This window comes from Myotis yumanensis, unplaced genomic scaffold (assembly GCF_028538775.1).
Source record: "Myotis yumanensis isolate MYYU_CA2020_CCGP unplaced genomic scaffold, mMyoYum1.0.hap1 SCAF_1, whole genome shotgun sequence".
NCBI classification, from domain to species: domain Eukaryota; kingdom Metazoa; phylum Chordata; class Mammalia; order Chiroptera; family Vespertilionidae; genus Myotis; species Myotis yumanensis.
In genome coordinates this window covers 45,278,810-45,305,897 of record NW_027223752.1, presented here as the reverse complement: position 1 = coordinate 45,305,897, position 27,088 = coordinate 45,278,810, and positions in this window count along the sequence as shown.

Sequence of the window (27,088 nt, the reverse complement as noted above, 5' to 3'; positions counted from 1 at the left end):
CGTTATGACTTTAAATGGTCTTCACCTCTTGCCTAGCTGGTGTGGCTCAGTGGTTGAACATCGATCTATGAACCAGGAGGTCACAGTTCAATTCCCGATCAGAGCACATGCCCAGGTGGCAGGCTCAATCCCCAGTGTGAGCCATGCAGGAGGCAGCCGATTAATGATTCTCTCTCATCATTTATGTTTCTAACTCCCTCCCCCTCTCCCTTCCTCTCTGAAATCAATAAAAATATATTTAAATAAGTAGTCTTCATCTCTTAAGAAACTTTCTAGTAATGAATTAGTTTTCTTCATTTTCTTAGTTACTGTAGAGAAGCTTTGTTCCTATGGACACATGTTTGGGACCAGAAAGTAGCCTGCATAGAAGTCAGGAAGCCCCCCGCCGTTCTGCTCAGATGTTATAGATTAATAGTCATTCGATTTGGGAATGTGAAATGAACTGATAAGAAAAGCTGTACGTACCAATGACATTCAGGAATGAAAACTGACAGATCACCTGCTTTAGAAGATTTGATTCTTCAGATTTCACGAGGGGGCGGGGAAGACCTTTAGTGACATGTGCTCTCTTATGGCTTATATTAAACAATTTAATATATAACATGAGGGAGAGAACATGATATAAACAATATATCCGGGAGGAAAAATAAATGACCTCAGTCCCAAGAGGCACTGTTATGCACTGGTACTATTCATGTACATTAGAAGGAATGATGTATCAGTTTTACTTCTAATCAGTATCTAAATATATCACCGTCGGTTCCTGGAGTGCATTACACTATCTCACAATGCATGCTCACATTTTACATTAATGTGGAAAGTATCCATCTGCTATCAGGCAGAACTTAATTCTATATTGAAAAATGAGGTGACTGCTGGGTACACTTCTATTTTAAGGTTTAAAGTCATTGAGAAACTAAACCTAAAATAGAACTTTAGGACTATACCATGCTGTTTTTTTATGGCATGGATGCTGAGAGATGATGGTTTGTTGGGTGGCTGACTCAGAGGCATCACCTATGTTTTGGGTGCCTCTGGTTTCCAACCCTGTTCGGAAGTATCTATCCCAATGGTGTGAAATTCTTTAAAATATTATTAGAACAAATTTTTAAATAAATACATGGTACATGTGACTATCTCTGAGTTAACTATCCCCATAAATCAGTAAAACATCCCAGAAATGCCACAGGTTCAGCCATGTGCCCAGCCCACTGTAGATGTTTCATAAAGTGGGTCCAATAGACTTACTGAGCATCTCCTATGGGCCTAGGCTGTGAGTGCCATGTGAAATAATAAAATATGGACAACTATCTCTAGTCTCAAACTCCTCAAAACAATTGAGGATTCAGGAAACACAACTTGATGTAACTCAACCAAAACACAAAGTAGATAGAAGTGGGAACTGGTTGGCTCACCCACCTAAACCCTGAGGCATGTGGATCTGGCCTTAGGAACAGAGGGATGAAGTGCTCAGGTGCTTTCTATGTCTCACTCCTGTGCATCAGCGTCATTTCCTCAGTCTGGGTTTTCCAGAAAACACAACCCTGACCTCCCAGTTCACATCTTGACCACTTAGGCATCAGAAAGGAAAGAACCCTTCCCAGTAGTTCAAGGAAGTGGTGCTGATTTCCATGGTGTAAATACTCCCACCCTGGCCAGTGTCAAGCTGAGGGCTCTCCCGGGCCTGGCTGAGCAGGTGACAGCAGGTGCGAGCCAGCTCCAGCACACCACTGAGCATACTACACAGCACACCCCTAAATTCGCAACTATAAACACCTGAATTATACCTGGCCCCTGCTTTCAAGGGAACGTTTCGGAGGAGACAGAGAAGGAAATCAATAATTTCAAGACAGTGTGGTAACTGCTAGGATACAGGCACAAATGGAGATGGTCCATCGGTGAGGTGATCCCCCTGCCTGGGCTGGAGTTGGGCCCTCAGAGGCCTTACAGGGAGAGATGCCTTTACGCTTGAAAACATGTTCACCAGACTCACAAGTGCAGGGGGGAAGGGCATGCAGAGGAAACACTATGCACAAAGCCCTGCCGGAATGCAACAGAAGCGGGTGGGGGAGCAGGAACTGTGAGAATGGCTGGAGGGAAGGCCCCAGAAGCTGCGAGACACATGTGAGGCTCGGAGTTAAGCTGGAGATGGGTCAGGAGGGCTTTGGATTATTACCTTGTCTGCCAGGCGTTTGCAACCTGTTTTCAGTAGATGGAACCCTTTTACTATGAAAATGTCAGGTGTGATCGCCATTTATAAAACAAACATCTTATGTCATTAATGTATACTCACTGTATTAAACATAAAGCTGACAGTGTTACATTAGTTAGAATATGAGTTGTGAACTGGTGACGTCTTAAGTGTTACAATTTGGTACATAGCACATTTGAGAGAGTTCTTGCTGCTAGTTCTTCAATGATTTTCTTTTTCCTGAAATAATTTCAAACTTGAAGTTGTAAGCCTAGTATAAAGTACACCCATATCTGCTTTACCCAGATTCGCCTACTCTTAATACTTAGCCCTGCTTCCTTTATCATTTGTTTTCTCATTCTTGCTCTTTTAAAAAAAAAAAAAATACGTATAAATATGTGTGTATACAGTACTTGATTTTCTGAACCAATTGAAAGGAAGTTACATACATCATGACCATTTACTCATAAATACCTCAGTGTATATTTCCTAAGAATATAATATTCTCTCCTATAGTTACGAGTTTCAGTAAAATTAACATGTATTTTACTTTTCTACTCTAATTCCAATCTTGTCAATTATCGAAAAACTGTCATTGATAGCATTTTCCCCCTCCAGTCTAGGACCACATAGTATTTTTAGTCATGTTGTCTCTAGTCTCAGTAGTGTGAAACAGTTCCTCAGCCTTTCTTTGGATTTTAAAACATTGATGTTTCTGACTAATAGTCTCCTCCCACTTTTTATTGAATAGAATGTTGCTCATTTAGGGTTGTCTGATATTCCTTATTGATTAGATTCAGGGATGATACACGAGTGGCACTGTGTCCTTATCAGTTTCCCATCTGGAGGTACATTGATGTCCTTGTGATATTAATTCTATCTCCATCCAAAGGGCTTTCAATTTCTCCATTCTGTGTAGTTGTCATTAAGAGGAGATGTTTTAGAATCAAGCAAATATTCTGTTTGTCGTCAAAACTTTTCTCTTGGAGTTAGCATCTATTGATGATTCTTTCCAAAGCAATTTTACTGTGATGGTTGCAAAATGATGGCCTGCCAACTTTCGGACTCCTTCCACATTTACCGGTAGGGACTTGGCATTCCATTATAAGCAAGAGGCCTCCCATATTCACCATTGATTTCTTTATTCATCTCTTTAATGTCAGGATGGACTCATGGGTTCTTTTTTCTTTACTGTTTTATAATTCATTACTGTCTTTAATTTTAGTGGTCAAATTATCTCTCAGTTGACCACTGAGAATCCCTTTAAACTGGCCCCTGCATCTTAGTGATATACTCCATTATTGTTGTTTTTTGTTGTTGTTGTTTTTAGCATTTTATTACTTTCTGGAATAACAAGATATTCCAGGTTCATCTTGTACCTACTTGCCTCAGCACTGGAATCGGCCATTTCTCCAAGGAGCGCTGGCTCCTTCTATTGAAGAATGGCATTAGAGACCAAGATCAGAGCACTAGGTGTGCTCATTGCTACTGGGATGTCACTGCTTCTTGCTCTTTTTCAGTGGACAAAGCTAGGAAATCTACAAACAGAACACACACGTGCACAATTCTACGTTCTGAGTCCATACCAATGCCTCTAATTCCAATCAGTCCTCACAGAGTTCTTTTTTGACTTCCTATTTCACATTTGTACCTCTCTCATTCCACAGTGACAAGTCTTGTTCAGAAGGGCTTCTCCAAAGAGCAAACTTGCTAGAAAGAATCCAGGACTTGTTTGCTGTTCTCCCACCTCCCTACCTACCAAGCCTGTGTGTATATGGTCTGATACTGTTTCATAAATTACTCTGGTTGGTTACTTTCCCCACTTCATTGTGGTAATGTTATTCATTTGAAATGAAGCTGGGTTCAAATGCTTCTGTTTTTTTCTAATTTCAGGATAATTTTTACCTTGCATCGTTGCTGATTTTATTTTACTTTTTGGATATATAGAACATTAACATGCTTTCAAAAGTCAAAACTGTATGAAAAGTCATACTAAGATAAGTTTGCACTGTTTTATTCCTGCTTTTAAATAGGTAGCATTCTTTTTCTGTAACGAAGTCATCAAATGGAAGGAAGAAGGAGAGAAGGACAAATGCAATGGTCTGATGGCAGTAGGGAGCGGAGAGGAGGAAGATATCCTGTAATTAGGAGTTGGCACTATTCTGAGCTCTATCTATGTGGGGAAATAAGAATGTGGAAAGGGTGGAGGACAAGGCCCAGTTTTCAGGCTGGAGGGCCTGGTGAGATGGAGGTGCAACTCGGCAGGACACAGCTCACAGGGGAAGAAAGTGGTCTGGACAGAAGACAATGAATTCTGTCTTTGACATGCACTGTATTCTGGGCCAGCTTATCTTCTAGAAAGCCAGAAGAGGCCAGACTAAATGGGAGGGGCAGAAGAAAACAGCCACAGAAAATGTGGGGAGGACCAATGAAAGCTGCACAGCAACGAATACTTGAAATCTGTCCTGAAAACTACCTTAAAATTGCCTGTCTTTTTTGACCAGTCCATTACGTTAGCCGCAAATACACCATCCACCCGAAGCCTGTGGTCCTTGCCTTTCATTGACCCTAGTAGGTCCTTTGTAGGAGCATGAGGGTTAATGGCTTTGCCATTAGAGAGACATTACCTCAAATCCTAGCTCCACCACTTCCTAGCTGGGTGACCTTGTGCATAAGAGCTCATCTTTCTAGGCCTCGGTTCCTCTTCTGTAGATGGAGAGAGGGACAGAGTACCCACCTTGCCGTGTCCTTGTGGGAATTATGGGATAATATAAGGCAAGTGCCCAGCACAATGCCTGACTCAGAGAAGGCATTTCATCCTTTCTCCGTTAACCTCAGGGAGTCAAGTTTCATCCCCTGACGCTCTAACAGAAGCTACACAGTACTAACTGCAGTGGTTCTCAACTTGGCCACAGCTGACAATCAGCTTTTAAAAAATACCAAGTCTCGGGCCTCGCCACCTAGAGCATCGGCCTTCATTGGCCTGGGACAGAGTTTGGCTTCGGTGTGTTTTGTTTCTATTTAACAAGCTCCAAGGTGATTTTAAGCAGAGTTCAGCATCACTGCTTTCTTCACACATTAAATCTGAAGAAGGGCTCTCCTAGGTTGTACTCCCTCTTGACCCTTCTGACAGCACTTCAGAGGAGAAATAGATTGCTTAAATCGTTCTGTTTATCCCAGACATCCAAAGCATATAGCCATATGTTATTCTCCAGGAACTTCTTTTCTGAGAAACATAAATACCACCTTCCCCACAGGAAGAAAGGAATGTTCCTCCCCACCCAAAGGAAACCTGCTCCATTCTCACCCACCCAGGCAAACCGAAAAGCAAAACACAATCGGAGCGTGGTCAGCACAGACTAAGCTCAGAGGCAAGGAGCCAAGCAGTCCTGACCAGCTTAAAGGCCCAGAGGTTGTCATTGGACAAATCCTGTGTAATGGCTGGGAGCCTATGAATGGCACGGTATTGACACCACCTATGTCCCCCAATCTCATGTGTGCACGTGCTGAAAGTCAATTCCTCAATCTAGTCAGGGTCACTTTTAAAACGCTGGTCTGCAGGAGGAAGAGGGATAAGTTACCAGAAGCAAAGGTAGAACACTAGCGAATGGGTGAAGCCCATGAGATGGGGTAGATGACTGCTTTAGGTGGGTCTAAGTCATTGCTTATCACCAGTGTCTTTCTTTAAAACAGGAAAGAGAAACCTTTTTGAGAACAGGAAGTTGCTTTATGGTCAATTTAGCTTTCCTTTTGCAAGCCTCTATCTAATCTAAAATGTTTCATTTCCATTGTTTACCAGTTTAGGAGCATTTTGATAAGGGGGTTTCAGGATATGCCTTCCCTGGGGTCTGGAATCCCAAAATGCCCATCTGGTAATGAGGCTTACGGACTTAGGTCACCCAACTGCCCTCCAGGGACCCTGAAGCCTGGAGATCGTCAAGCTAAAACAGGCTGATGCATCTCCAATGGTGCTGGGCAGAGCACCTAAAAAGACAGTGTAGATGCCAAGGCCGTCCTTGGTTGTGAGCGAGACGTTTTTCAAACATTGATGGCATCTTGAGCCTGGGCAGCCTCGCCCCAGGGAGTCTGGCCCTTCTTTATGTGCTGAGGTAGCCCAGTCCAAATGTGTCTTCACAAACACAGGGGCCCAACGGCCAGATGTCCAACACACATGCAGCCTTGGGAACCCCCACCGAGTCTGAGCCATGACTGCTGCACCTGTGCAACTTCCCACAACCACGGACCCAGAGTCCTTAGCGACCGGCAGTTCCACAATCTCAGCCCCTCCCTCCACTCCTCACCTCTTTTTCTGAACCCTCCTTGGAGTGGAAGGAAACAATAATCTTTCGTTAAAGAACATATCTTTTATCCCCATCAAGTGTCAAAAAGACCCCGGGGCACGAGATGGAGAATGAGAGAGCAATCAATCAATCAATCAATAAATAAATAAATAAATAAATTTGAAGAAAAGCAGGCCCTAGCGGCCTACCCAGTTTGGCTCAGTGGATAGAGCATCAGCCTGCAGCCTGAAGGGTCCTGGTTTCAATTCCAGTCAAGGGCACATGCCTCGATTGCAGGCTTGATCCCCAAATCCAGTTTGGGGCACGTGTGGGAGGCAACCAATTCATGTGTCTCTCTCACACATCAATGTTTCTCTCTCTCTGTCTCTCCCTCTCCTTTCCACTCTCTCTAAAAATCAATGGAAAAATATCCTCAAGTGAGGATTTTTTAAAAAGAGAGAAAAGAAAAAGACAAACAGGAGACTAGGGGTTTGCCCATTCACATGAACAAGAAATTAAAACCCTTCTGCAAACCTTCCCTTATTTACCACTTGTCTATAATTTGCTTTAAGATACTTCAGTACGTGCAAAGGGACATTGAGTGTGTATCTTGGTTTCATTTGTAAACCTGGGACTGGGCTGTCCAAGCTCAAGAAAGCACTTAACTCAAGAACTCACAAACCTGCAGTGGTCACTGGTCAGCTGGGATTCTCTGCTGGAAACCCACAGTCCCGATGCTGCTACTTCAATGTTTCAAATCCATAAAGCAATCAAACTCAAGGCTTTCAGTGTCAGAAATGGGTCATTGTTGCTTTAAAAATAACAAGAGTAGTGGTTTGTTTACTAGGATAACACTGTTAGAAACAGGTTCTCATTTATGAAATTAGAAGTGTTAGGATAGGTGCATTGGTGACAAATATGTCATAGACCCTCCCCACCCTTGTATGAATTAGGCGGAAGATTCCAGGTCCAGCCCGCACCCTGGGGGAGAATACTGTACAGGGTGTGAATTCCAGTAGGAGGGCCTCATTGGGGACCACCTCAAAGGCTGCCTGTCTTCTGTTTTCAGCTGTGGATCCTGCCGGGTTTCAGATTCCCAATGACCATTATAAAAGTAAAGAAATCCTGCCACTAGAATCTTGCCATTTGCCTCACGTAAACTTTCATGTAAATAGTGGGCAGAGAACCCTCCAAGGATGCCACCCAATCCTGAGCTCCTTGGTCAGCTTCCCTTTCTTCAGAATGTTCTTCTCTTCCCTTGCAATATAAATGAACCAAGCCTGTGTCCTGGTTCCTCAAACTATCAAGTATATTTGGCAAATGCACTTGACCTGAGCTATTCATGTTAATGAGGCTTACAATGTTATCCTTCATAGGAAACAGATTTGGATTTTAACTGAAGCCTCTGGTGATAGCATCTCCCTGGGAAGCTATTGGAAGATGCTTTGGAACACAGAACTTCCATGCAAAATGGGACCTTAGAGATCAGAGAGTCCAATATCTTGCTTTACAGCTGAGAAGAAAACTGAGATCCAAGAAGGACCACGTGACCACAGACCTTCCCAAGGTCCCATAGCCAGATTGGCAGGAATATTCATAATCAATCTTTCTCTCTTGTTCTCTTCCTCAAGCAAATAAAAAGGAAACCTTTTGCCCTGGCTGGTGTGGCTCAGTTGGTTGGAGCATCGTCCCATGTACCAAAAGGTGACAGATTCAGTTCTGGGTCAGGGCACATACCTGGGTTGCAGATTCTATCCCCAGTTGGGGCAGTAGGGAAGGCATCTGGCAGCTGATAGGTGTCTCTCTCTCTCTCTCTCTCTCTCTCTCTCTCTCTCTCTCTCTCATCAATGAAATACATATCCTCAGGTGAGGATTTTAAAATAAAGCCTTTTTGTCACCCCCAAACACAACTCTTGGGGTGGCAGTGTTAGAAGAGGGGTTCTTCAGTAGGAGACCCAGGGTTTATTGCTAATTGCATGTTTGTTGGTTGTCTTGCAACACCTGGAGTCTTTCAGCATATTCTGGCAGTTCCAGGGCCTGCAGCCATCCAACTCTTCTCTGCTCTCCTTCCCCAGCACTGCCTCCACCCCGCCCCTTATGCTGATCATCCCAGCCTCCAGCGGTGCCAAAGGAGAGGCCGCCCCCACATCTATCCTGACCATGACTATCCTCTGAGGATAACATCCAGAGCTGAGAGCGAGACCTGAGCACTGAGAGCCGGGTGTCCAGTCCTCCGGGACGGGCTCCACAAGACGCTGTGAGCCAGGCCGCCCTTGGAAGGCAGGCTTCACACCCTTGACTTCATCTCTGTGCACATGTCAGCATCATTATTTGAGATCTGGGCAAACAACATAGGTACTCATGTTACACAAGCTGATTAAGCAGCTTCCTCATTAGAAAGAAGTAAATCTCCAGGAGACCCAGCAAAAAGCTTCCATTCCACTGGAATGCTGGCTCGCCACCGCTCCGTGCAGGTGTAAAGAATTCAGTGTGGGCTCGTGCTCTGAAAGCCAAGACTTCTTGGTCCATCTCACCAGGGCCCAGGGAAGTGCAGCTATTTTTAGAGATAAAGGAGTCACCTCTGTGGAAACCTGGTTTCTAAAGGTACACATTTCTTGATATTGGGCTGTGCGTTGGATCTGACTTGTGTAGTGTGATGTCTTTGGAGCATTCAAAAAGGAAGCGAAATCCAAGCTTTACGGATAGGACTGGGTCTACGTGTGAATGCATGTTTGCACCTGCGATCTTCTAATGGAAAATGACTTCAACAGGCCTTTTATGTGGCTTAAACGAGCTCTCGAACACTTGACACTTTGGCTTCCTGACCAACAGATTTGACCAGAGTGCCTCAGACTGAAAGAAATTCCCCTGGGCTTTAGTCAGGGAGCTCTGAGCGGCTGCTCCCTCAGCTCTGCCCCCTTCACAAGTCTGTGTTCATGCCCCGCCACACCTCCTGGAAGAGGTTTGGCAGATCTCAGAGTCAGTTGGCATGAAGCAGCTCACAGTACCTTTTAATTTCCCTTTCTTGTACCCCAAGAAGATGAGGTATTTCCTGCCATACCACAAGCCATGCCCCTAGGTCAAACATCTCCTGCTCACATCTGACTCATCAAAGACCAAGAGAAAATGATTGGGCAGCATTTACAGAGATGACATCAAAGATCCAGCTGAACTGGGTCTAATGAAGGGCTCCAGGTGCTGTGGACCAGAGGAAGGGCTCCCCACAGGGAGGGCACCCTCAATCTGGGTGGTTCTCTCACTGCCAACGAGGAGTGCCAAGGGATTGCACAGGTGGTCTAAGCCAGATGGCACACACGAGGAGGCAGGCTCCCTCCTAAAAGTCTGACGCAATGGTTTAGAAGAGGAAAATCCCTGGTAATAGAAATTTCCCTGGGGGGCCTTTGTAAATTCCCTGGGACTCTTACTTAATAGTTTACCAGTCCCATAGAAAAGCCAGGACACATTCTTCGTTTAGTCAACAAATACAGGGGTGGGAAAAAGTAGGTTTACAGTTGTGAGTACTCAAAACAGTTTATTCTTGTATTATTACTTATTAATTATTGTGTTGTTTTCCATATGAACCACTGTAAACAAACCTGATTTTGCCCACCCCTGTATTTATTGAGTGACTACCCTGTGCCAGACATAAGAAAATGCCAAGTAATTACTTAGCTATTATTTTACTGGTGGAGAAACCACAGTGCTGACTCCCAGTCCAGGGAACAATCGATGAGGATAATGGTGCAGAGATACTAATACATCTCCTTTTTTGTAAACTTTCCACCGAAGCTCAATATTATAGATACAAAAGGGCACAAATCATTAAGTATGCAGCTCGATGGAAATTCTCATAAACTCAACCCTCCCCCAGGCATCCCACTCCCAGATCAAGGAACACAGCAGCAGCACCCCAGAACCTACTTTGCATATTCCTCCAGTCACTACCCCTCACCAAAGGTAGCCACTATCCTGAGTTCTAACATCACAGATAAGTTGGCCTGTTTTTGAACATTATATAAATGGAATCAGTGATGGTACTTTTGCACCTGGCTTCCTGCATGACTATTTTGTTTGTGAGACTCAACCATGTTGTTTCATGTAGCCTTGGTTTGTTCATTCCTGTTGCTGTGTATACCATTGTATGATTACACCACCATGTATTTATCCATCCTCCTATTCATAAGGATGGGAATGTTGCATAGAATGCGGCTATGGACAATCTTTTATGTGTCTTCTGGGGAAACATGGATATTCATTTCTTTTGGCCATACACCTAGGAGGGGGGATACGTCCTTTTGAATAATAAAGGCCTGGTACATTATAAACCTGACTCCCTGCAGTGATATAGGTGGCTCCACCTCGATCCAAACAATTTCTTCTCATCTTGTCCTTTTTTATTGTGTACCATGATCTGGTACCTGGAGGAAGGTTAGGTGGTGAATTCTGTCCTGTTGGGGAAATTCACGCAAGACTCAGGCTGTGGCCAACACTGCTGAGCGCATCAGCAGCAGGCAGCCTGGGAACCACAGCCTGCCCTGGGGCCAGCTCTGCACAGAAAGGCAGGAAGCCATGCAACAGGGGCTCCTGCAACCGCTGCACTGCACTCCGGGCTGCCTCCAGGGCTGCCTGCTCGCTCAGGTTTCAGAGCCTCTCGGGGCAGCTTCGAATGTCTGGCTCGCTCTGGAAAAGCTGCTAGTGCTTTCTCAGGAGCCCCAGAGACCAGGCACTTGGCGTCCTAAGCACATCACTGCTGGCAGGATTCACCTGATGCCAATGGGCCCAACACTGACTTGGCATGATCCAAAGGGGGAAGTCAACTTGGTCACCCTTCCAGTATTCAGTCTAGCTCCCCATGCACCCCACCCCCAGCACCCAGTAAGGGTTGAGACTTCTTGCCTAGAATGGAACAGAACTTCTAATAATTGGGCTCTCCTCTCAAAGTCACAGCCTCTAGATAGGTTTTCTGCTTATGTTGTCTGATCAGTCACATCCACCACCTCCACCTTAGTGTGGCAGGTATGATTCTGTTTTACATGTGAGGAGATTGGAGGTTGCCAGAGGTTACACCATTGCCTGATGTCATAAACCTAGCACAGAGTAGAGCAAGGATTTCAACCTAGATCCAAACCCAGCTGTTTTTCCAGTACAATTGGAATCTCAACCATCTTAATGTGACTAAATAAAAGATAATCAGTACATCACAAGGGTGATTAGTGAAAAGAACCTGGAAATAAGATCGGGAGAGCTGGGTATAACTTCCACTTCAGTTTACCATCACCTGATAGGGTGATCCAAGGAAGGTCATGTGAACTTTTGGAGTAACAGCATCTTCAACTGAACATGAAAGGGCTGTAAATTACTCAGACCGTACATCTAAGAAGGCAGGATCTGCCCAGTTGGTGAAGCTCTATAGTTGAATGTCAACTCATGAACCAAGAGGTCACTGGTTTTATTGATGATCAGTGCACATGCCCAGGTTTCGGGCTTGATTCACAGTAGTGGGTGTGCAGGAGGCAGCTGATCAATGATGTTTCTCATCAATGTTTCTATCTCTATCCCTCTCAGATCTTCCTCTGTCACTAAAAATCAATTTAAAAACATGTTTAAAAAAATAAGAAGAAGGCAGGGACCATGCCTGTCTCTCTCTTGACTGTTATATCTGCACATGTGTCTGGCCCATGGCAGGTATTCAATAAATGCTGAATAATGTGGGGAGCTGGCACAGTCATGGCATACTCAGCCCCAGGGCGCCTTATGTGCCATGCCAGCTCAGCCAGGTTCAGTGACCCTGAGAGGGGGCGGTGAAGGATGGAGAAAAGACAGACAAGAGAGGAGAAACCAAGATGGCGGCATAGGTAAACACCGGATATTGCTGCCTCGCACAACCACTTCAAAAATACAACTAAAAGACAGGACGGACATCACCCAGAACCACAGGAAGGCTGGCTGAGTGGAAATTCCACAACTAGAAGGAAAAAGAAAAGCATACCAAGACTCAGAGAAGGCGCAGTGCGGAAGTGAAATACTAAGGTGCGGAGGTGCGCGCGGAGCGGGCTGGTGGCTGAGGGCGCGGTTGTCTGTTTCAATCGGGAGGGAGTCTCAGGCTCTGAGCTCCAGTTCCGGACGAGTCTCTAGGGGCCCAGACTCATACGGGAGAAGTGGGACTGTCTGGCATCGGTCGGATCTCGAGGGCAGTTTTCTCTCCGAGGTTTGCAGCGGTTGCTGGGACACTGAGAGGCAGAGCCTCTGGGGACAGGACTGAGAGCAGCCATAACTGCTCACTCTGCCCGCCCTGTTGATCCCCTGGGACCCGCCCCGCCCAAGCCCTGCACAGAGCCATTTGCCGGATAGCTTCAGGCAAAGGCTAGATTAGCACCTCCCTAGAGGACAGAAGTTCTCCCACTGCAGACACAGCTGATTCTCACAGCCAGTTGGCCTGGAGGTCAAATCCCTCCCAGTGATACCTACAACAATCAAGGCTTAGCTACAACAAGACTGCGCACAAAGACCACAAGGGTGTGCACCAAGAGTCTCTACCTCAGGTAATTGGGACACTTAGCACAGAAAGCCACTCTATCGACACAGCCAAGCATAAAAAAATGCCGAGACAAAGAAACAGGACACAAATGACAGAACTGGAGGAAAGCAGGCTGCTGGATATAGAATTCAAAACCACACTTTTGAGGTCTTTCAAGAGTCTTCTAGAGTCTCCTGATAAACTTAATGAGATGTACAAGAAATCTAATGAGACCCTCGATATTGTGATAAAGGACCAACTAGAAATTAAGCATACACTGACTGAAATAAAGAATATTATACAGACTCCCAACAGCAGACCAGAGGAGCGCAAGAATCAAGTCAAAGATTTGAAATTCGAAGAAGCAAAAAACACCCAACCAGAAAAGCAAAATGAAAAAAGAACCCGAAAATACGAAGATAGTGTAAGGAGCCTCTGGGACAGCTACAAGCATACCAACATCAGAATTATAGGGCTGCCAGAAGATGAGAGAGAGCAAGATATTGAAAACCTATTTGAAGAAATAATGACAGAAAACTTCCCCTACCTGGTGAAAGAAATAGACTTACAAGTCCAGGAAGCACAGAGAACCCCAAACAAAAGGAATCCAAAGAGGACCACACCAAGACACATCATCATTAAAATGCCAAGAGCAAAAGACAAAGAGAGAATCTTAAAAGCAGCAAGAGAAAGAAACTCAGTTACTTACAAGGGAGTACCCATACGACTGTCAGCTGATTTCTCAACAGAAACTTTGCAGGCCAGAAGGGAATGGCAAGAAATATTCAAAGTGATGAATGCCAAGAACCTACAACCAAGATTACTTTATCCAGCAAAGCTATCATTCAGAATTGAAGGTCAGATAAAGAGCTTCACAGATAAGGAAAAGCTAAAGGAGTTCATCACCACCAAACCAGTATTATATGAAGTGCTGAAAGGTATCCTTTAAGAAGAGGAAGAAGAAGAAAAAGGTAAAGATACAAATTATGAACAACAAATACGCATCTATCAACAAGTGAATCTAAGAATCAAGTGAATAAATAATCTGATGAACAGAATGAACTGATGATTATAATAGAATCAGGGACATAGAAAGGGAATGGACTGACTATTCTTGGGGGGGGGGGGGAGGGGGTGTGGGAAATGCGGGAAGAGACTGGACAAAAATTGTGCACCTATGGATGAGGACAGTGGGTGGGAAGTGAGGGTGGAGGGTGGGGTGGGAACTGAGAGGAGGGGAGCTATGGGGGGAAAAAAGAGGAACAAATGTAATAATCTGAACAATAAAGATTTAATTTAAAAAAAGAAAAAAAGAAAAAGAAAAGACAGACAAGAGAATGAAAGCTGGGTCTGGGTGGGACGCTGCTCCCAGATGGAGAGACAGCGCCAACGCCCACAAGCTGTGTCTTTATTTTACAGCAGATGCCACGAGGCAAAGTAGGTGCGTGATCAAGATGTTTACAACATTCTCGTGGGTTTCAATCCTACTCCACTACATGCACCTGAACTCTATCACTAAGGCACGTGTGGCCACGTGTTCGGACCATAGGTTCAAGTTTACAACTATAGCTGTTGGCTATAATTGTGCTGGGAGGGCCCTGCCCTCCAAGCTGGGACTAGCACGTGGAAATGAGAGGACTGTGCCCACTCATCAGTCCAAGGCTTGAACCTGTCCAAAACACTGTAGCCACGCCACACAGAATAAATGCATGAGAATATATATCAGAATCTCTTACAAGCTTTTTCAAAACATATATGCCAAGGCCTTATCCCATAAGGGGTGGGACTCAATCATATAAATTTTTTAAAAGAAAAAATAACTACCTCTCTAGGCAGTTCTGATTCAGACATAGTATGAAGTCACTTACAGCTCTAAAATTCTACTATTCTATTAAATTAGCTGTATAAATAATCCATCACTAAGTTCAACATTATTTATTCAGTTTTATATAGTTCCCTCTTAATTATGATGAGTAGGCAATATGTACTCTAGATTCCTTCGAATCACTGAGAAGTTTGTCTAATTTTTTTCCCTGTCTTCAGCCAATGTAACCTTCTTTTCCTTCACTGTTGTATTCTTCTCCAAGTTGCTTTTTCAAGTCTATTATTTTCCCTGAATTACACCAGTTGGATTAAGAGCATCAAATCTATAAAGTTGCAATATCCAAATAAATTAGAAACCAAATTATTTTGTTAGAACTCCTGTGTGCTGGTTCATGGGTATTTTCTCTTTTTCTTTTGTCTTCATCTAAAGTTCAGTTGGGAGGAATCACTGAGAAATTTGTCTTCATTCAGCACTCAGTAGGTATTTCACATTAAAAAGAGGTGGAAAAGGGTATGGGAGGATAAAAAGTGATAGAGAAAAAAAAGGAGGGAAAGAAAGAACAACAAAATCAAATCAACCTCTCAAATAAGTCAAATGACCCAGAAGTCTACAAATAAATATTGCTGTCTTGTTTTTGTCATAGGAGGGATAAAGCTAACTAATGCTGCCTTCTTTAGTATTTCAGCCTTATAGGCATTAATTACCTAACCAAGTACTACTTGCCAGGCTGCAAGGATGCCATACTCACTTTAAATACTGACATCTTATCCACTGAGGTTGTTTTCCAGAGCTGCAGCTTCAGAGATTCCCCTCTTCCTACCTGAGAAGCACAGGTCACCCCTGTCAGAGGGCCTGCAGTCTTGCAGCCTTGTTCTCTGTTCGTCACACAATTGCAAGCTGCTCCATTTTCTCCTTTGCCCCCTCCAGTCCCTGGGTCCTGTGTGGCCTTTCCACTTGGGTGTTATTAAAAAAGTGAAGAGGGCAAGAGAGGAAAAGTGTTTGCTGGCTCCCTAGCCAACCAGGCCCTTCCTTCCAAGGCCGCATGGCTCTGGTTTCTTTGTTTCCTCTTATGTTTAATTTTCTTTGGCCCAGGCTTTCCTCGATAGTTTTCTTTTCGCATTTTATCACCATAAATTAATTAAAATGTTTCTGGCACTGAGTTCACATCTGATCATCTTGGCAGGATCCCCTTACACAGATGGCGAGTAGATAAAGGGCCATCCAAGCATCCAAGAACAAGAACAGCCCGCAGAGGGAGCTGGCCAGAGAGAATTGGAGAGGAGAGGCCCGTGAAAAACAAATTGCCACCAGGCAGGATCTAGGAGTTGGGCTGGGAGTAAAAGACACTGGTTGGAGGTGGGCGTGTCTCTTGGGACTTTGAATTCCTCCACTTTCCCCAGTCCCCAGAAGACAGCTTGTCACCCCCAGTGGAAGAATCGGAAGTGATTGTTCTATCCTTTCTTTCTCATCACCCTGCAAAATTGGGCAGTTCAGGTGAACTACACAGGTGTCAGGAGATGGGGGGTAGGGGCACTTCAGAGGTAAAATGCGGCTATAGGGATGGGAAAAGGCCATTGTGGACCTTGATAGAGCAAGTACTACCCTACATCCTAGGAATATAATGAACAGGACAGACATGGCCCCTCTCCTTATGGTGCAAATAATCCAGTATAGGAGACAGCACATTAAATACCAAACACGCATGAAGGAGAAAGAAAGAGACCCTAGACTCAGAACTTGCAGTATGTTCTTGTCATTGATAAGAAGGCATTCACCACCCAACACTGAGCCCACCCCTCCCAGGGTCTGGCCATCTGGAAAGTACTCCAGTGGGGCCCAAGCACCTCTCAGAGGAAGATCCTGGAGTCATGATACAGGTGCAAAGGAGGAAACCTTGTGACTCAGCAGGGGAAGGGAGGCAGTCCTGTGGTCATGGGTAAACCTCTAGGGGGCTATTTGAAAGGAGAGCTAAAAACCTATTGACACTCTACCCTTTCTTTCTCTACAACTACTGGCACATAGTGCCCTCTTATTATAGAGGGGCGGCTCTCTTCTTCAAAACTAATTAGCAAAATAATTATTTGTGAAAAATGCCTCCAATGAAATAAACAGGATGCTGGGCCAAAGAATAATAGAGGCTGTGAGCCATGTTGGGCAGGGCCATCCAGGCAGACCTCCCTGGGTGGCGACATTTAAACTGAAAGACAGGAAGGATCCCAGGGACCTCAGATTAAAGCAGAGCATCAGAACTAATATAATACAGAAGCCCTGCTCTGGGCATCCAGGAAGAATAAACAAAAACACTGAGTTGCGCTTCCAGGACTATGGTCTCCTAGAAGGGCCAGGCTTGGAAGTCTGAGATCCAGTCATTATTTCTAGCAGATGACAGTGTGTTCATTGAAAATCAGGTGGGGCTGTTGGGGGGGAGGGGGTAGGAAACGGGGCACAGATCATTTGTTTCAGTCTCTGACTTCCACATGTGCCAACCTGAACAGTGCACACAGACCAATTTCTTTGCTGAAAGTTTCTCAGAAGCCCCACATGAGCCATCTCCAACTCCACCTCTGGCATCCCTCACCTTCCAGCTATCGCTGGGCCATTTTTCCTTAACCGCCTGGAATGTTTGTTAGCATATGCATTCATATTATCATAACACTTCTATCTGTCTTCTCCGTTTGCTGTGTGTCCAGGCCCCCCAGCCACCCCGACCCTGACTACTTCTGACAAGATGGTAAACTTCTAAGGAATAAGAACTGAGCTGTATACTTATTTTTTCTAGGCACTTAGAAGGTGCTGGTTAAACACAAGGAGTTGAATATCTAAACTATACTGAATAACTAAATATCTCATTTCCAAATTATTAAGCATCAATTGTTAAAGCCTGATTTTTTTTTAATTATCCCTAAATTTTATCTCGCAGATTTATTTTAGAACTCTTCAGGAAAAGAGGGAGGAAGAGAGGTGGAGGAAAGCACTAAGTCCCCTATTGCTCTTTACTAATATTGTCCTATTATTCTAATATGATGAGCAAAATCTATCAGTGACAAACATAAATAAATACATACATAGAAACTTTATACACATACACACGGGTTTCTTTGAAAAATCCTTCTGCATGAATTTGTTTCAAGAGTCTGATGGGATACATTCTGAGAAGAGAACAAAAACTATATTTAAAAATTTAGTGTTGCCAAGCATCCCTTGTTTTTCTCTTCTTTGTTTAAGTTCCTAGAGCCCTGTATCCTGCTCTCTCAGCATCTCTCAATTCAGAGAAATACAAAGCAGACTGAACCATGAAACAACATGTTAGAGAGCTCTGAGGCCCTGGAAACAGCAAAGATACAGGGTCAGGGGAGTGCTATTATTTTTATATTAGTTTACATTGGTCTCCGATTTTGAAACATTTCTCAATGTTTTTGTCTTGTCCTTGCATTTGCACTTGCTCTCGTGCTACAATTACAAAGCGGAGCCAGAGGGAGTTCTCGGTCAGAGACTTAGGGCCTGAGAAGAGGCGGGTCTGTGAATCACTTGTCTGGTGACTGGCCTGGAGGTGGACTGAAACCCTTAGGGAAATCAGACATTCACCTCCAACATTTGGGTGTAAGGAAGTCCTTAAAAACAGCATGGAGCTCTGTCTGTGCTGGTAAAAGCACATTTTGCAGACACAGCTAACATCGTCCACCTACCAATAACGGGTACCTTTCTGATCCTCAGCCTCCCCCACTCTTTTTGTAGTTAGCACCTTCTCTCCCATATTTCATGTTTCTTATATTTGAGGGTTCAGGAAGTGAGACAAAAGTGGGGCATGAAAAGATTAGTTTAATGGATAATTTCATTAAAAGCAACCTTAGCATAAGATCATTAGACATGCTGTTTCATTTAGGCATCACGAGAATTCTACAGGGTAAGCAATTGGTATTCTCTTTTATAAATTAAGAAAAGGAGGCACAGAAAGGTGCATTATCTTGCTTTCAGTTTCCTGGCTGTTTACAGGTAAAGCTTTGAATCTAGGCTGTGCAATTCCAAAGCTGGCAAGGTTTCCACTCTAACACATGCCCTGTTTCTTGAAGAACAAACACCCAGGCAAAATTCCCCTTTTAAAAAGTACAGGAAAGCTGGCACAGAAGCAAAAGGGACTCATCCGAAGGTTGGGAACGTATTTAAAGAACACAGGAAAAACTCCGGGTCCAAACTCAGGCCTCTTGATTTTCCTCCCCTTCAGGCCTGATCCCTGGGTCAGGCCCATCCTTTGTCTTATTAGACTCCATCGCAAATGCACAATCGACATTTCAGACAACTCAACATCAAATTTCCTACCAAGGATAGGAATATCAAGTAAGCATAGACAAAAAAAAAGGAGAAGAAGGAGGAGTAGGAGGAGGAGTAGGAGGAGGAAGAGGAGGAAACTTTACCAGGTAATCTTTTCATTTTTTAATTCTGCTGTAAATCTGGAGACCATAATCAACTGCTGTTAAATTCTGGTTCCTTGCACTGGGCGAATACAGAACTATCTTGCCACAGTTTACACAGAATAATAGGCATCTCTAGTTCATACAAACAAAATTCTCTTTAGATTCTGTTCTACCTGATGATATCAGACACATGCCAGGATTGAGCCATCTAATAATTTAGCCTCAAAAAAAATTTTTAGAGATGAGCCTCCAATCTAAAGAGTAAATAGCACTGATCTGCAGACCCACAGACTCCAGAACTCCAGCCTCCCCCGCTGCAGACTCCTGTAAGTCCAGGAGTGTGCTCCCCTCCTGCAAAGCCCACTGTTTCAGCTGCAGGCCCTGCACGACTCAACACCTGGACCCTTCGGCGAGAGCAAAAATGGGGCGACAAAGAAACAACCCACAGAGGAAAGAAAAAGGCTCAGCAGAAAATTAACTAAATGAAATATAGGCATGCAATATGTCAGAAAAAGAATTCAGAGTAAGGGTCATACATTTCATAAACTGGATGGATGACAAAATCAATAACTTATGTAAGAATCAAGAGGAATGTAAGAATCAAGAGGAAATCAAGAATGATATACTTACAATAAAAAAAAACACAACAGAAGGTTTCAATAGTAGACTAGTAGTGGAGGACCGAATTAGCAAGCTCGAACATATGGCAGAAAAACACCCAATCTGAACAGCACTAAGAAGCAAAGAGAGAGGACCCAAATAAAAAAAAAATCAGAAATGAAAGAGGCAAAACAACAACAGACCCCACAGAAATATAAAGGGTTGAAAAAAAAAAATACTAACTAGTATTCCAACAAACTGGTCAACCTAGAAGAAATGGACATATTCCTAGAAAAATACAACCTCCCAAAACTCATCAGGAAGAATCAAAAAATCTAAATAGGCCAATAACTACGTAGGAAATTGAAGCAGTAGTCAAAAAACTTCCAGCAAACAAAAGCCCTGGGCCAGATGGCTTCATAGGGGAGTTTTACCAAACATTCAAAGAAGAACTAAAACCTACCCTCCTCAGACATTTCCAAAAAATTCAAGAAGAAGAAACACTTCCAAACTCTTTCTATGAAGCCAGCATTACCCTAATCCCAAAACAAGATAAAGACACTACAAAGAAGAGAATTACAGGCCAATATCCCTGATGAACATAGATGCTAAAATCCTCAACAAAATTCTAGCAAACCGGATCCAGCATTACATTAGAAAGATCATACACCATGACCAAGTGGGATTTATTCCAGGGATGCAAGGGTGGTACAATATCAACAAATCAATAAATGTGACACAGCACATAAACAAATTGAGAGACAAAAATCACATAATCATATCAATTGATGCAGGAAAAGCATTTGACAAAATCCAACACCCTTTCTTGATAAAAACTCTCAGCAAAGTGGGAATAGAGGGATCATACCTCAACATAATAAAAGCCTTAAAAGACAAATCTACAGCCAACATCATACTGAATGGGTCCAAACCAAAACCATTTCCCCTAAAAAACAGGAACAAGACAGGGATGCCCACTTTCACCACTCCTGTTTGACATAGTACTAGAAGTGCTAGCCGTAGCGATCAGCCAAGAAGAAGAAATAAAAGGCATCCAAATTGGAAAAGAAGAAGTAAAACTGTCATTATTCATGGGTGACATAATATTGTACATAGAAAACCCTAAAGACTCCATCAAAAAAACTACTAGACTTAATAAATAAATTCAGCAATGTAGCAGGATACAAAATTAACAACCAGAAATCTATGGCTTTTTTACACACCATTGATGAACTCACAGAAAGAGCAACTAAAAATACAATCCCATTTACTATTGCAAAAAAAAAATTAAGATACCTAGGAATAAACTTAACTGAAGATATAAAAGACCTGTACTCAGAAAACTACAGGTCATTGAAAAAAGATATAGAGAAAGACAAATATCACATGATCTCACTCATTTGTGGAATATAATTAACAACATAAACTGATGAACAAAAACAGATCCAGAGACAGAAGCATCTATCAGACCATCAAACCTCAGAGGGAAGGCGGGGAAGGGCGGGGGTAAGGGGAAGAGATCAACCAAAGGACTTGTATACATGCATATAAGCATAACCAATGGACACAGACACCAGGGGGGGGTGAGGGCATGAGCAGGGGAGGGGGGAGCAATAGGGGGATAAGGGCACATATGTAATACCTTAATCAATAAAAAAATTTTTTTAAAAAGTTGAATCATTCACTTCATAAATGGCCTCTGCAATAACACTTAATAAAGTGCCAAAAGGAAAGAGAGAGAGAGAGAGAGAGAGAGAGGAAGACATAAACAAATGGAAGAATATACCGTGTACATGGGTTGGTAGAAGCAACATCATCAAAATGTCTTTACTACCCAAAGCAATCTATAGATTCAATGCAATCCCCATTAAGATACCAACAGCATATTTCACAGACCTAGAACAAACTCTCCGAAAATTCATATGGAATTTAAAAAAGACCCCGAATAGCCACAGAAACCCTGAGAAAGAAGAACAAAGTTGGAGGAATCACAATACCAGATATCAAGCTATATTACAAAGCCACTGTTCTCAAAAACTGCCTGGTACTGGCACAAGAACAGACATATAGACCAATGGAACAGAACAGAGAACCCAGAAATCTACCCAAGCAATTATTCTCAATTAATATTTGACAAAGGAGGCAAGAGCATACAATGGAGTCAAGATAATCTCTTCAATAAATGGTGTTGGGAAAATTGGACAGATACTTGCAAAAAAATGAAACTAGACCACCAACTTACACCATACACAAAAATAAACTCAAAATGGATAAAGGATTTAAACGTAAGACAGGAAACCATAAAAATCTTAGAAGAATCCACAGGCAGCAAAATATCAAACATATGTCCTGGCAATATCTTTACCGATACAGCTCCTAGGGCAATGGAAACTAAGGAGAAAATAAACAAATATGACTACATCAAAATAAAAAACTTCTGCACAGCAAAAGAAACCATCAACAAAATAACAAGAGAACCCACTGCATGGGCGAACATATTTGTCAATGTTATATCCAATAAGAGTCTAATCTCCAAAATGTATAGGGAACTCATACATCTTAACAAAAGGAAGATAAGCAATCCAATCAAAAAAATGGGCAAAGGACCTAAATAGATACTTTTTGAAAGTGGACATACAAAAGGCCAAGAGACATATGAAAACATGCTCTAAGTCACTAGTCATTCAAGAGATGCAAATCAAAATGACAGTGAGGTACCATCATATCTGTCAGAATGGCTATCATCAACAAATCAACAAACAACAAGTGCTGGTGAGGATGTGGAGGAAAAGGAACCCTCGTGCACTGCTGGTGGGAATGCAGACTGGTGCAGCCACTATGGAAGGCAGTATGGAGTTTCCTCAAATAATTAAAAATGGAACTTCCATTTGACTCTGTGATCCCACTTCTAGGAACATATCCCAAGAAATCAGAAACACCAATCAGAAAGGATATATGCACCCCAATGTTCATAGCAGCACAATTTACAATAGCTAAGATTTAGAAACAGCCTAAGTGCCCATCAGCAGATGAGTGGATTAAAAAACTGTGGTACATCTACACAATGGAATACTACATTGCTATAAAAAAGAAAGAACTCTTACCATTTGCAACAGCATGGATGGACATGGAAAGCATTATACTAAGCGAAATAAGCCAGTCAGAGAAAGATAAATATCACATGATCTCACTCATTTGTGGAAGGTAATGAACACCATAAACTGATGAACAAAAATAGGTCCAGAGACAGAGAAGCATTGATCAGACCATCAAACCTCAGAGGGAAGGCGGGGGAGGGGGAGGGCGTTAGAGATCAACCAAAGGACTTGTATGCATGCATATAAGCATAACCAATGGACACAGACACTAGGGGGATGAGGGCATGTGCTGAGGGATGGGGGTACCTGGGGAGAGGTCAGTGGTGGGGGCGGGGGTGTGGAAGGAGACATGTAATACTTTAAACAATAAAGAATTTTTAAAAATAATAATAAAGAGTAAACAGGGAAAAAAAACTTGTTTTGTCCTTGTTGGGCAGATGGGGGTGGAAGGAGACTGGAAAACCAAACTACCAGTCACATCTGGAAGCCAGGCCCCTGAATCAATCAGCTCAGATAACGTGTCAACTGGTCAGAGTCTATGAGATCAGAAACAATACCTTTCAACTGACATATTTTTCTCAGGGTAAATTCTCATGACAGCCCAAAGATATTGGAGGCAGGTTTGCAATTGTGGTTAGAAAGAGAAGTATTAAAATCACCCGTCTCTACTCCTCAGGGTCATGTGCTAGAAACAGCATCTGGCATTTGGTCTGTGTACACAGATAAACATTAGTGACACCCTCTTTGGCTGTAGCCTCCCCACCAGGGAGGAGGTGAGGGTGGGCAAGCTCCCGTTCTTTGCTGTGTCCTGATAAAACCCATCCTCGTCCCAACACCCAGTAATCACAACCTCTCACCCTGTGCCGCCCGAAAGAAAGGACAGGTCTCAGAACATTGGATGCCCCACTTCACGAGGTTGTGTTAGAGACTGGATCTCATTCTGTGCATCCACAGTGACCTGGGAACTGGCACCAAGCCACTTGAAGGGGTAAGGAAAATACCTCCCCTCCAGTCCCCATAAAACTGCTTATAAAGAAAACAGAAGTAATTATGGGGGAAAATGCTTAAAAACCTAGAGGGCTCTATTAAAATGAACCTCACATGGACTCTAGTTTAAGTTTCCAAGACTCAGGCAAGAAATACTCATGTTTAAAGCCTTCCTTATCCAAGATACTCGGTATTGCCAGCATGGTTGTCCAGAAGCCTAAAAAGCTCTTCGAGGTGACTAGTGGCTTCTCTTTACTTTTGATTTATTGCAAAAACAGCCTTAAAATAGCAACAAAGGAAATTAGAAGAGAGAACAGTTCCCTCACTTACACCACAAACCGAGAACTTGCTTTTAATCTCATCTTCCTCCTCTACTCCTTGTCCAGGGGCCAACATGATTTTTACATACTAAATAAATGTCTCTCTAATCTCACTGTTAAAAAAATATTTTCCAGGTAACTTTGAATATATTAAAATCCCATAGTGATCAGACTAGTCACCCTCTGAGCCACATACCACTCACCCCGCCCGCCCCCCAGTTAAATCTATATTAAGCCTGTTGATTGATTTTAACTTATTGATTGATTTGTTTTAGAGAAAGAAAGGGAGAGAGAGAGAGATCAATTTGTTGTTCCATTTATTTTTTATGCATTTATTGTTTGATTCTTGTATGTGCCCTGACCTGAGATTGAACCAGCAACCTTGTGTATTGTGACGACACTGTATCCAACTGAGCTACCTGGCCAGGGCCAAGCCTATCATTTTGTAAGCCTAAAGATTCTTTATTTGTGCCAACACAACCCACTGCCAAGTAGGTGTGAATGGCACCCAATCCCCAATAAGAGAGAACGCCATAACTGTCCATGTAAAAGTGCGCCAGCCTTGCTGAATGTTTTCCATCTGCGCCTCCAGGTCTACTCTCCACCCTTCTACACTCTGCTCTGTGCCAAGGAAGCCTGACCTGCATGGACTCTATCTTGGGCTCCCTTGCCCTCTGGCTTCTAATTGAGGTCAGCCAATGGGATCAGAGGGCAAGTGGAGAATGAGACACCTTGGCACTCACACATGCACAAACCTGGAAGTGTGAGGAAGGTAATCCCATGGCACAACCCTTAACCTATGGAGCATGGGAGCCAGTGGACAAAAGCTCCCTTCTTCTGCCCCTGGGGTGGATAATTCAAAGATGCATTTTCCACTGCTTCTCTGGAGGTTCCCAGTGGGATTTAGACACAGTTGCATATGGTAATGACCAGCTCAATAATGTGTCTTTGCCTTGGCTTTCACTCTTTCCCTGTTTCACTATTTCCAACCCCCAGTACATGCGCGCATACACACACACACACACACACACACACACACACACACCTATTTCCTGGGGATACTTTTTTAAAATATATTTTATTGATTTTTTACAGAGAGGAAGGGAGAAGGATAGAGAGTTAGAAACATCAATGAGAGAGAAACATCGATCAGCTGCCTCCTGCACACTCCCTACTGGGGATGTGCCCGCAACCAAGGTACATGCCCTTGACTGGAATCGAACCTGGGACCCTTGAGTCTACAGGCCGACACTCTATCCACTGAGCCAAACTGGTTAGGGCTCCTTGGGATACTTGATAAAATAAACTACCTGCACATAAGCCCTTCCCTCTAGCTCTGAGGAGAGAACCCAAACTAAGATAGACAGTGAGGACATCTTGTTGCTCTGTAACAGAAGGAAAACTCAGAAAGGAGAGACAAAACAATGAGGAAAATACCTCATTCTTATGATGCCTGTTCGAAATTCACCCCCCGGTGCTTAATGACCTGGCCAACAAGTCCCAGTATCTTCAAACTTCCCCCAACCACATAAAAATGCATCTGGGCAGAACCACACTCCACACCAGTTTTAGATGATCTAATACAGTGGTTCTCAACCTTCTGGCCCTTTAAAACAGTTCCTCACGTTGTGACCCCCAGCCATAAAATTATTTTCGTTGCTACTTCATAACTGTAATTTTGCTACTGTTATGAATTGTAATGTAAATATCTGATATGCAGGATGGTCTTAGGCGACCCCTGTGAAAGGGTCGTTCGACCGCCAAAGGGGTCTCGACCCACAGGTTGAGAATTGCTGAATACTTTACATTAGTCCCATGCCTGCTCTCTTTCAGGAGGGGGACACAAAGACAGTACTAAAACCCACTTGTCTTCATGTGAAGGCAGAGTATCCCAGTGCCTTAAGGAAATACATAAAACTTGACTTCTGCAGTTTATCTTCTGACTGCTCTATTTGCCTAATGCAGAAAGAATCATTTTTCTCACACCTCAAATCTTTTTGAAGTTATCTACCCAGCCTGTTTCCAGAAATTCTCTTTAGTACAAGTAATCTTTTTTTTTTTAAGTGATTTCCTCTTCCAAAAAGTCTAGGAATGACTCCTCCAGTAGCCTTTTGGGTCTGAAAGAAAATAAATTTTCTGATAGCATTAGGCCAGACTGGTGGGGGACAGGAAGGAAACTTGAGGGAAACAGGTGAATGGGGAGGAGCAATGACGTAGTGAGAAGGAGAGGAAAGTGCAGCCTGGTGGTGAGTGCTGAGGCAAGGGCGCCAGCACTCAGGAAGTTCTATTCCTGGAAATGTCAAATGGAATAACTTTAAGCAAACCACTTCACATTCCTTTAAGTCAGTGAGATTCTTTTCCGTTCACTCATCTGTTAAAATGAGAACAAATTCCACTTATCTGGGAGTTCACATGTATGCGTGTTCCTGGGACCACAAAAGAGCAGCTAGAAACTCTGATAGGATGATCTAGCAATGAGATCTTACCAATCTAATATCCAGCTTCAAATTAAAGTATGCCACTAGCTAGGTCATTTTCCAAATAAATCCCTTAGAGAGGAGGTATGTACGGAGTTCAAATTCCTAATAATGCTGGCAGGTTATAATGAACAGGGTTGCCACTTGTCATTGTCCTCTTTGACTTAATAAGGCCTCGTGAGGGTGGTAAGACATCTCACTCTTTCTGGTTTCCTTTAACTGTACCCAGACCTTGGTCATTAGTCCCCTGGGCATGCCTGCAATTCCACCCTCCCCTGCCTTTGTTACTTCATCCAGCAATGAAGCCCGGTGCCCAGGGCCACACAAGGGGCTGCGATGAACATCAGCACCAGCATCTGGCTTCTTGGCATGTTCCCCCAG